The following is a 13,023-nucleotide window of genomic DNA, read 5'->3' as shown; positions in this document are numbered from 1 at the left end:
AAAAAAATTGAACTCCATATAAAAAAAAGTTGACTTTCATATTAAAGAAACTGAACTTCAAATGAAAAAAGTTGACTTTCATATTAAAACATTGACTTGCAAATTAAAAAAGTCGAAGTTCAAATTAAAAATGTTGACTTTGAATTTTAAAAAGCTAGATTTCAAATTAAAAGAATTGACTTTCAATTTTATAAAGTTGACTCGAAAGTCAATTTACATTTCCCCCGCCCGGGGGGTAACCCGTATTTAAGCCCGATCAGTCCGCACTTGCGTAGGGAGTCGAGCCAAGGCTCTTGCGAGCCATTAGGCCCTTTCAGCGCCCAGTGTTTACACTTTGGTTAGCCATGTGCTGTAAGGTCGTTCCTTGTTTCCCTTCTCCAAGCCCTGCGACCTGGAGGTGGTGAGCCCACGCCTCCACTGTATTTGCGCTGCAAGCGCTGAGGAATCGGAAGGGTGCAACACCAGGAAGGAAGGCTTGCCAACGCTACCATGGAGTGCTTCCTCTCGTCAGATCATTTGGTAAAGCGTCGCCTTGCCAACCGAAAGGTCGTGGGTTCGATCCCGCCTCCTGACACCCGTCACGTGCCCCCTAACCCTTGCACAAGGAGGCGGTTAACTGTGGACAAACACAGGTCACTCCATGGCCCCTAATAGAAGCACTCCATGGTAGCGTTGGCAAGCCTTCCTTCCTGGTGTTCTACCCTTCCGATCCCCTTGCAGCGCAAATACAGTAGGGTCCACCACATTCAGGTCGCAGGGCTTGGAGAAGGGAAGCAAGGAACGACCTTACATCACTTGGCCAACCAAAGTGTAAACACTGGAAGCTGAAAGGGCCTAATGGCTCTCAGGAGCCTCGGCTCGACTCCCTACCCAAGTGCCGACGGATCGGGCTTAAATACGGGTTAGCCCCGGCGGGGAAATGTAAATTGACTTTTAGTCAACTTTTTAAAATTGAAAGTCAATTCTTTTAATCTGAAATCCAGCTTTTTTGAATTGAGGGTCAACATTTTTAATCTGCAATTCAACTTTTTTAATTTGCAAGTCAACTTTGTTAATTTGAAGTTCAATTTCTTTAATATGAAAGTCAACTTTTTTTATAATGAAGTTCGATTTTTTAATTTGAAGGTGAAAAGGCGTAGATGCTATTTTATTTACATCATATTGTGTTTTTATATAGAATTCTTTCCCCTTTTGTTCAGTTAGTGTTACAAAAACACTTGACATCTCTCCATTTTACATTAGCTGTGTCTGCCTTATATTTTAGATGTACAATTTTCCCTTTTATATATTATGAAACTTCAGCTTGATATACCTCAGTTTGCAGTTATATTTTCCAAGTTTCTATCGTTTTCAACGAGCACTACTGACACTGGTAAGAACATTTACTCCAGAATATTCTTTGAATACAGTCACTTCATTTGAATAAACATTCGTAGCAGGTGGCATTTCATTCTTTGTTTTTCAGGTAACCAGCATCCAGCCTGTTTATTCATTGTAATTTCGAGTTCTTTTTTTTTTTTACCTACGTATGGATGTCTAATTCTCTTTTGCATAGAGTGCTACACCTTGCTAGTACACAAAAGTTTCTTACGCATCTGGAGTAGACTTCTCCATGCATAACTTTTTTTAATGTTTTTACATTAAATCATTAACTTCCTTTAACATTTTAATATTACTGTTGAGGGTTACATTAGTTTTCTGATGACATTTGCCATTTATACGTTTCTGTTTAGATAATAGTTGATGACACATTTAACTTACTTTGTTGGGATCATTTGTTTATTTTTTCGATATTAAACCTAACGTGAATTTTTCCATTGGCTGTGCATCGATATTTTTTATCGTTCGCTCTCCCACCACTTTTTTTCGATAACGTAATTAATAGTTCAGCATTTGGAGCCGACTGTCTTAAACCAGCTCCCATTTACACAAACACCCACAGTTTACATCACATGAATGCATTCCGTTTTCCTTTCAAACCTTCCACCTAAATTCCATATATGGCACCAATCTCTCTCTCTCTCTCTCTCTCTCTCTCTCTCTCTCTCTCTCTCTCTCCAGGCAGGATTTGTGACAAATGTCGACAGCAGCTCCTAATAAACTACATCAATACACTGAACTCTGAGCCTCATAACAAAGGAGCTTTATTGCAAGGATCGAGTAACAGCCTCGACGCCGCACCTCGAATTTGAGCTTTGTTGTTTTGTATCTCATTTGCTCTGTTTTCCAGGGATTAACTAATAACTTTAAGATCAAAACGAAATGCTTTATGGCCTTTTATTCTTCCATCCATTCTGTATTAATATAACTTATTTGGGGAAAGTGTCTGTAAAAATTAAAATTTCGAAATAAGATATTCAACATAACAGATCTATCGCTTGTACCTTTTAGTAAGTACAGGAATATATATATGCTTAAAATCACACTTACAGGCATGTGCATACGTATATTGGTATAGTTCAGTTTTTAATACAGTCATTTGTAATTGAAAACCTTGTGCACTCTCCACTTTATGATTAATTGTAAAAAAATATAAATATATATCTAGCTGTAGTCTAAGAATGGTTTTGCAAAGCGTTTATAAAATACGAGATTGCAAATGTAGACATGAATAAAAAATTTAAAAAAAGGATTGTACTTGATAACTTGTATATTTATAATTACATTTGTAGTCTTCTATTTTGCAAACGTTTTGCAAAAATTATAGTTGGGTTTCAGCTCTTCCGCGCAATTAGTAGAATATTTGTATTATTTTTACAAAAGCAACACTAAGGCCAAGACCAGTCATACGGAATTCAAGACCAGTATAGTTATTTTTCTGTACGACACATATACATATATGTATATGTGTGTGTGTACACATGTACATATATATATATATATATATATATATATATATATATATATATATATATATATATATATATATATATATATATATATATATATATATATATATATATATATATATATATATATCATCCAGTGTTGTGGAGAAATACGTGTACTCTGGCCATAAAGTTCGTATAATCAGTCTTAGTCTCCGTGCTGCTTTTGACCGTGAGGCAAGTGTTTTCAAACCTGCACATTGGGAGCAGGTGGACCCCTTTCTAGTATAGCTATTAATTTTTCTAACTAATAGATTACAAAGATTTACAAGGAACTCAGCGTATTGTTCTTGGTCCATTTCTTTTTACTTGAAGACAAGATTATTGCTTATGCAGATGATGCTACTCTCTTTGTACTGATCCCATCCCTTGAATATGAACCTGTGGGTTGCTAAAGCTTGTAACTGACATTTAACTTGAATTAATTCTTGTTACAAATTATGGGGGAAGAAGCCAAACCGTGACAAAACTGAAAGTATGATTATTTGTATGTCTAGGACAACGGGTCATTCGCCCAGCCAGATTTTTTTATCGACAGAGTTTATTCGTGTCCAGGCTTCTCATTTAAGATTCTAGTATCGTCCATGGATGTAAAGTTAAGTATATCTTAGTTTAACCAGACCACTGAGCTGATTAACAGCTCTCCTAGGGCTGGCCCCAAGGATTAGATTTATTTTACGTAGCTAAGAAAGAACTGGTTACCTAGCAACGGGACCTACAGCTTATTGTGGAATCTGAACCACATTATGACGAGAAATGAATTTCTATCACCAGAAATAAATTCCTCTAATTCTTCATTGGCCAGTAGGAGAGTCGAACGCTGGCTGTTGCCAACAGCGTTCTAGCCGAGAGCTCTGCCCACCCTCCAACGATATTGTTCAGAAAGTATGAAGATTTTGGCGATAAAGCCGGTTTTAAAAAAAAAAAAATAAAATAAAAAAATAATAATAATAATAATAAAAAAAAAATTCCGCTCTTGTATTCTTGAATGTTTTCAACACTGTTTCCCGGTTTAGTTTTAAGCACCTTATTCGCGTTGTAAATCGTTGCAAGTTGATTTTATTTCTGTTAAATATCTCATCCCTGACCATGGTATTAAATTCAGTTAATTCACATACGTATTAAGAAAGTTTTTCATAACTGTGATGATCATCCGTTTCTTTCAGCACTTTCCAGAATATGGCATCCACCGCGCAGTCGTAGAAAAGCATTTAATTCTAACAGTAATCCCTCTTCTTATATGAGGCTGAGTGCCACACCATTTTTTTTAGAAATCAGTCCTCGTAATACCAAATTCTCAAACGATCTTTCTTATCGTATAGTTGAACCGTTCTAGTTACAGAAGTTCATAATTTGCGCAAATGATTCTGCGTTGAGCAGGCCGTCATGAGTTAACTTCATATTGTATTTGTTATCTATCTTATTTGTTTTCTTTGTTATTATAGCGTTGCAGTTAATCCTTTACTTCTCAAAGTCGATAGTGTACCAAGCTGCTTGCCCTTGAGCTTGTAGGATTATTCTTTCCCAGATAGCTATAATTAACTCTTATTTGATTGCATGGATTGAAGAAACTTCAGTAATCGTTCTAATGTAACGGAATCTGATTGTGCTACAGCTCACGGAAATTTCTTCATAAAAGCTGTTTTTCCATTATATACCCTTGTGCATTAAAGACCAAGGGAATATTTGGCAAAGGACATCTCTTTTATTCATTTACGCCAAGTGAATATTAGGACCGAACTGCATGACGCTATCCGTAAGGGTGCTTTTACTTAGGGTTACTTTTGTAATAAATCTTGAATAATATATTCATGGAGAAAGGTTATTTACCAAATTCATACAGAAAAGTACATCTGGTAGTGATGGTTACGAAAGACCTTTCTATAATCCAAGAGGCTTACGAGGTATACAGTACTTTTTTAAGCGAAAACTCCTCAGCATTCAAAATTAAATTCCATATTTGGGGAAACTGAGCCGTCTAAATTATTGGAAGCATTCTGGATTTTCTTCACGTGCCTTCCTGTTTCATGGAAGGTCTGTAATATTAAAAGGATCTCTCATCTGGAAATTCATATATTCTTGGCATGTTTTTGTTGGTTTTGTACTCTGAGAAAAAACTTTGTGTGGTAAAATATTCAGGTTCGACTGCGGTGCAAAATCATCAAACGTGCTTTTGGAAGAATGACATGAATAGCATTTAAATGTCATACGCAGCGTGGAAGGTTATCGGGGGCGTTAATGATGTTCAAATAATGATGGGAGAGTAATCAGAGGCATTGGAAAAGCAGACGGACCTTTAATGGTTTCGATAGAATTCAGGATCCCCAATTTTTTTTTTTTTTTTTTTTTAAGTATTTGAATATTGCATTCCGAGCTTCGGTATTTATTCATTTGCACATTTCAAACACATGATCGTGCGTGTGTACTCAGTGTGATCCACTGTGATGGGCATATGAAATGCACATGTGCTCTCTCAGTCACAAATACACGTGTACGCAAACATACGCATGTAATATATGTGTATATATGTACATTATATATATATATATATATATATATATACTATATATATATATATATATATATATATATATATATAAATATATATATATATATATATATATATATATATATGTCAACTTATATCAATATATAAAATTATACACAATGGAAATGTATTGGTATAGGGCTCATCACGTTCCAAATCCATATTTTAGGCTTCATATGAAAAGGGAATCATCTTTCACATGTTAACGTATTGTATGCTATATAACTACGGCAAAAATGAATTCATTACAACTAAGCGCATTCGGATACTTGATAGCAAGTCACTGGACTTGTGGCTGCATGCGCTCGTGTTTCTCAAGTGGACTATAATGTTGCCAAGATGGGAACCAGTTTCTATGTATATTGGGAGAGTAGGAAGTTTAAAGAGTTCCTCTACCACTTGTATTTATGGAGCCGTGTGTCTGTGCGAGTACACGTGCAATATTGATATCCTTTACTCCATAATGAGTTGACCCTGTTCTTGGTATCTATCGCTCATTTTAATTAATAAGTTGTTGCGAAGTGGTCTTCAAGATTTTATCAGTACAGCTTAACGCAGACACTTGAATTTTTACCCTCACTTTTTTCTCATTTGCTCCTTCCATCTTCAATAAAAAAAATATTTCATTATTAACTCATTATTTTTCGGGGAAGTAAATTTGAAATAATTTTCATAACCTGTCATGTTAGGATTACATGTCCATAAGAACGATAGATATAAATTGATTTCTGATTTTAAACTTAACAAGATTTTCTAAGCATAGGTAATTTATGAGACGTTAAATGGGAAGAGATAATGAAATATTTGCGAGATGGTCCCCATGACCAATTAATATTTTCAAGTAAAAAAAAAAAAAATTTCTGTCGTTAGAGGAAATTCATTTATTCGTCGTTTTATTTCTAAATTTAAGAATGTAATCATAGTTAGATATGAAATCAATGTTATTAGGGTTAATTGTTGCACCCACCTATTTATGCAGAGTTATATTTGTATGAAATTGAAATCTCGCCGTAATTGATTTTTATCCTCAACATTAACTTAATGAAAATGATGTCCAACCGTCCTTTCCAATTAAAAGCAGAGGAATTCTTTCGATAAAATTTCCGCAAAAGCAAAACTAAAACCTGTAATGTCATAAACTTATACACTGATGCTTTTTATTTATATCTCTTAGCAAATATTTTCTTCTTTGTTCATTGGTCATATAAATCTTTCGCTAAAATAAAAAAAAATAAAACATTTGAAAACTTCCGTTTTGTGATGTTGACTGTGGTGCACTTTATTCCTTATCATATTCGCACTTAGCATTAAAGAATGGCTTTAGATCATCTCAAATATTCATTTGCTTGTGGCCTGATAATGCAGACTCCAAAGTTTTCTTCCTAAGCCTCACATTTATCACTTATATTGTATTTGTAAACGCGTTGCTCAAGACATTTTGTTTGTTTTTTCCTTAATTTTATGTGATTTATATTATATTTTTTATTGTAAAAATTGTCTAAGCTCGTTAAGATTAGTACAGTTGTAAGGGGAGAGAGAGAGAGAGAGAGAGAGAGAGAGAGAGAGAGAGAAGTATCGTAGCCAATCCTAGCTCTCTCTCTCTCTCTCTCTCTCTCTCTCTCTCTCTCTCTCGTCCCAGCTTCTCCTCCCTTGTTTCCTTTAACTCGGAGTTTAATCACATCCGATTTGCATATTCAATTGCGGCGACGGAGCAAGATGAACAAAGAAATTTAAGTGGCGATGGGTGAGGAGGCACCCACCCATCTGGCCCCGAGGACCTTTGGGGTTTGCTCTGGCTACGAGCGAAGTTTGCGGATGATTAGGGGATGCGCCGGAACTTCAGGTCGAGGCGTTCGAGACGGTCATTTCATCTGCTAAGTTGCGCGTGTGCGTACATGTGAGTGAGTGTGTGTGTGTGTGTGCTTGGGTGTTTGTGTGTGCGTGTGACACAGTCCCTCGGCAACTCAAAAGGATTTTCGAGTTCGTGTCCTGTCAGAAAGGCGGGCGCGCTCCTTGGCAGCGGTATAGGCAAGCAAAGGGTTTTTCGCAACTTCTTCAATTCATATAATATTTAACGCTGTACAAAACACAAACATAATAAGACTTTGGAAAATGTAGATTGAAGTTTTTTTTTTTTTCTACAGAAATTGTTTAATATAATTTTCTCACAAAGGCCCACACAAGATACAAAAATTTTAATAAGCCACTATATTTCGTCTTGAGACGAGGGCCCACGCGTATTGGCCGAAATAAAGTCGGTTATTAGAATTTTGTGTTTCTTTTATGAGTCTTTGTAAGAAGATATTAAGAAAGTTGTAATATATGTATACTGTGTATACATATATATATCTATGTATATATATGTATATATATATATTTATATGTATACGTATTTGCAATACTTTTTTTTTGCTAAATAACCACCTCTCTCTCTCTCTCTCTCTCTCTCTCTCTCTCTCTCTCTCTCTTGTATGCATAATACTTTTCCGTCAGAAAGCCTACTTTCATTTACCCGTGATAAGAATCATGCCAGTTTTAATGGAGTTTTCAGCGTATAATTTGGATGAGATGACAAACTTTTAACGTTTCCTACTTATCAAAGTAATTACATAATTGCATTTTCCTCCAGCAACTTTACTGATATTATAAATACGGAAAGTATCTCAACAATATAAATGAGATCACGTTAGAAAATCGACAAAGTTGGAAGACCCTTAATAGCAGATTCTCCGTAATGAGTTTCCAGAATTAAGGATTGGTAGTTTGGTCAGTTTTGTCTTATTATCAATTATAGAACAAAATTCTCCCTGCCTTTATTTTATGTTTTATAATAATTTTTTGTATGTCCTTTTTACATCCATTTTTGCAAATTTACACAAACAGGTGATGAACAATACTTGAAACACCAAATCGTTTTAGAAGGTAATTCCAATAAGTTTCTTTCATATTTTTCATATTTGGTCAGGACAGTTATCCTAAGGTAATACCATCCCACAACTGGCATAGAATTTTCTAATGCACAAATAATTTTACGGAAACTGTTATACTTCTTTAAAGTCTGCCAAATCTGCTTGCCTACCAGGCAAGTATACGGCCTCTTTACACCTTCTACCTTTCAGTTTAACGACAGTTATTTCAGAGCTTCTAAATGCTCTTAAAAGATCTACAAATGTTTAATGTTATGTGGAAACAACTCTTCCATTGAAGCTTTTATATTACGATAAGGTAGGAGAAGAAATAGTCACGTTGATCTTCTATGCACAAGAAACTTGATTCATGAGTGAATCATGTCTGTCAACACGTATATTTTCGTTTTCATGCTCATATTATTCACTGATTAATGGGGATTTGCACTTCTCACTTGCACATGATAATCTCCCGATATTCCTTCGAGCTTGTCAATCATATCCTTAACGTATTTTTCCCCTCAAACATATACATATTCACAAAGAGCAGGGCAGAGGTTTTTCCGTAAAGGAAAGATGAAACAAAGTACCGCAGTATATAGTAAAAGTTTAAGTGATTATCCATACAACATTTAAACATTTATAGATTTTTTTAAGTAGGTATCGTCAGAATATCTCGAGCAAGTGCAAATAAAAAATCAGATATCATCAAGACACGACTGTCGCCATCATCAGAGTTCTTGTTGCATTGTTGTAACGTGGAACCACGGTGCATGGAACTATCCTTGCATTGCTAGTTCCGAAGACCATAGATATACGTAAGGAAGCACAAGGGGAGAACAAAACTTTTAGATATTGTAATGAAGGGGAGCTGAGAAGATCTGCAAACTAGGAGTCTTAATAACTATACAAACTATAAGTGTTAAATTTATATTTTGCATTGCTATTCTATGTCCCAAATTAAAACTGTTTCCTTAGGAACTAAGATCATAATTGTGCCTGTCCCAATCAGGGGGGATGGCTTCGATTTGATTTGGTCATTTTGTAGTGATGTAACATTCAAATGTGTGCGCGCGCGCGTTTATGTATGTTTGTATTTATGTATATATTATGTGTGTGTGTGAGTGTTTGTATACGATTTGTGCCGTAGAAAGCTGACGTTGTGATAATATGATGTATTTGAGCAGCAAATACCAGAATGGTTCATTAAGAAGCAACGCTTTTACAGTATTAAAAAAGACAACAGTGTTGAATCGTTATATTTATCAATAAAGCTTCCGATTACTACTGCACTTCTGTGAAATTAAACATAAATTACCACCTACAGTGAAGGAAGAATATCTAAAGAAAGGATATCTGCTGAAGTCAATTTATTTCGGTAACGAAAACCTCGAAATAATAGTTAGTAACACAAATGTGACTAAAGGCTTTAAGCTTATTGAAATAACCTTATTGGAAATCTAAGCTTACATAAAGCCTTTATTCGCAAAATTTTACATGTGGCAGGACGTTTTCGTTATACATATACTTGAAGGGCATTAAATGAAGAAAGAAAAATGAAACCCGTGACTGTTCAATTTTGCTGGTTCTATGGGCGACGTCCTTAATGTTTGATATTGCTAGTAATCGGCAAGTTACGAATGTATGTCAGGTAGAGACACAAAGTCATCAAATGTTTTTTCGAGTGACCCTGCTAGCTGATGAATAACCAAAGTCGCAAAAAAAAAAAAAAAAAAAAAAAAAAAAAAGCGCGTGGCAAAATATTTTCATTTCATATCTCTCTCTCTCTCTCTCTCTCTCTCTCTCTCTCTCTGACTGTGTTTTTTTATGTGTGTGAAACAAAATATTGAAATATATTTTGCTTCACATGAAAATTTTACACTGAATATTTTGGATTAAAATATTTTCAGTCTTCAGCAAATATACCAATTTATTGTTCTTACCAATTATATTTTAATCTTTTAATGGTGCCCAAATGAAAAAGAATATCCGGTGCACTCACTTTCTATGCCTATCAGTGAGTCAGTTCCCTAACTCCCCGAGCTTAAATTAATTCCCTTTTTTTCCACCGTCAGTTCATCATTGCAATCACGAGTCCTTTACAGAACACAATAAGAATGTATGAGCGATTGTGCAAACCCCGCTAATTGGTTGAAGCGCAGGCTCGATGTGGGAATACATAAAAGAGAGAGCAAACAAGGCCAGAACAAATAAGAGATAGACTGGCAGATAGATGGAGAACGCGTCATGGAACCTCCATCACGCTGTCACTTGTAACGTACGATAGAAAGAGGACATAAAGAATAGTAGACAAACAAAGATAAAAAAAAATACTGTTCCGCTCATGCCTGCTTTCCTTTTCAAATATTAGTAAAAAAAAATTAAGTTATTTCTCTCTGCCTTCAAATTTGTTAAGACAATAAGTTTCTTTAATTGGTGTCTACTTACATGTATATTGCATTAAACTAAGCCTAACAGATCCAGTTAATTGGACAGATTATAAATACAATAAGAAAGTTGTACCGACTATAGCTAGAGAATGAAAAATGTTGAATTTAATTAAACGCTGAACAAGTAATAGTTAATGTACAAAAAGAAGCTTCATGAGGATTTTAATGGTGAATTCTTATTCACCATTAAAATCCTCATGAAGTTTCTTTTTGTGCATTAGCTATTCCTTATTCATCGTTTTATTAAATTCAACATTTTTCATACATTCTTATTATATAAACAAATTTATTCTCTAAAGTTATGAAAATAAACTAACCTTTGAACAGTGAAGGAAAGAAATAACTCCACTGCACAATAGCCAGTTGTTAAGACGATAAATGGTTGGTTGTCTATTCTGGCTTCATCTTTATAATATAAAAAAAAGTATCAGTTATAAACAAGCCAAGGTTATTTACACAGCAAGACAATACTTCAGAATCCAGGTCAGTGAAAGACTGATCAAAGATTCAGCTGCGGTCACTTGAAGCTGAAAATTCGTGATTTCGAAAGGGAAAATATTGTTTAAAGAGAGAGACCCCAGTGTTGCAAAATTCTGTGTCTCGGCCAACGGGAAATGGATCGCAAATATTGCACAGCACGCTGCAGACAGGCAAACAAATAGGTGATACCTGAATTGACGTTAGCAGGAAGAGTCCGTTTCTCCCTGACCATTAAGCCTGCTGTCAATGAATTTGTGAATGTAAACTGAAAATTGATTTGAGGAGGAATATTTTGCATATATATGTTGGGAGGGGTAATTTGATAAACTTGACCCTTTTTACTGTGCTCTTCACTGCTGTTAAAATAAATTTGTATATATATTTTTTCAACTAGGGTAATACAATCCGGATCACATAGACACGTTTTATCGAAAAGCAGATGATTGAATTACCCTCAATTCGGTAAATTTCAACATTGGAAATTCACAACTTATTTTCCTTTTCTGTTTTAATAGTACTGTAAATTTAATGTTGCTGTCGTAGATTGAAATAGCAGAAAAATTCCACATGGTAAGAATCTTCAAATACAAGAATGTCCTAATGTTATATACAGTAATTATATACAGTAATATAGTTATTTCTAAGCCCTAAGACACTACATGAAAACTCATAAAAATATCTGCACGCGTAAATCTAGGATAATTTTGCATTGCAGTGCCGTTCTTTCTGTTTGTATGCCTTACCTTCAAAGAAAAAAAAAACAGCCATTAAAGGATAAACCTATCGTCTATATGAAGGCTCGATTACAAAATGATATTTGAAAACATATATGAGGTAATGGAACTCTGTAATAATTGTAAAAAAGCGTGTTTAGAATATATCTTTTAACATTAAAAGGGATCGATAAACGCAATTCATGGTGCTAAAATTGTAGCTTGCTGCAAAAATTCACACTAGCTCCACCTGTAGGCGTGTTGTAAGGACGTGTTTGACTGAATCCATTAATTCATATGAATCTGTAGACATTACCGAAGCCTTAGTGGCAATGGTTCCAGCAGGGAAACATATGGACAAAATGTATAACACAACGGACCAAATGCCCTTAGTATACCAATTGCACCCAATGGACAAAGCGTCCTAACTGTACCTAATGTACCCAGGATGCAAAATGTATCAAAAGAACGTGATGTACCCAAAGGACAAATCATTCCCAATGTTCCCAACCGACCAAATATTGTTTACATTTTGTCCATCAGGTAAACTGGGTACATTGGGTACTTTATATTCATTAGGTATATTTGTTATAGTGGAAACATATTGTCTATTGGGGACATTATGTCTATTGAGTACAACTTGTTTATTGGGTACGGTGTGTTTATTCGGTCATTTTTGTTTGGTTCTTGGCAGGGAACACTGTTTAAGAAAATAAATGGAGACGGAGAAATTGATATCCAGCATCTACAAGTTCGGCAATATCACATGTTAACAAGAATCAGTCTATTTCGACTTTGTTTTATATATATATATATATATATATATATATATATATATATATATATATATATATATATATATATATATATATATAATATATATATATATATATATATATATATATATATATATATAATATATATATAAGGAAAAAGGAAAAAAGAAACAACGGAGTGTGTAGGCCTTTCGACACAACGGTCCTTTACTAGCAGTCTGCTAGTAAAGGACCGCTGTGTCGAAAGCCCTAGCAACCACTC

The 13,023-nt window shown here is 34.8% G+C and overlaps 1 protein-coding gene across 1 annotated transcript in view; it reads left to right on the top strand.

Annotated features, from left to right (window-relative positions):
• The window catches only part of LOC136845746 (uncharacterized), a 732,048-nt gene that overhangs the window by 215,748 nt on the left and 503,277 nt on the right, over positions 1 to 13,023 (top strand). The window lies entirely within an intron of this gene.

The sequence above is a fragment of the Macrobrachium rosenbergii genome, chromosome 14, assembly GCF_040412425.1.
Source record: "Macrobrachium rosenbergii isolate ZJJX-2024 chromosome 14, ASM4041242v1, whole genome shotgun sequence".
NCBI lineage: Eukaryota > Metazoa > Arthropoda > Malacostraca > Decapoda > Palaemonidae > Macrobrachium > Macrobrachium rosenbergii.
This window is presented reverse-complemented; position numbering and strand designations above follow the sequence as displayed.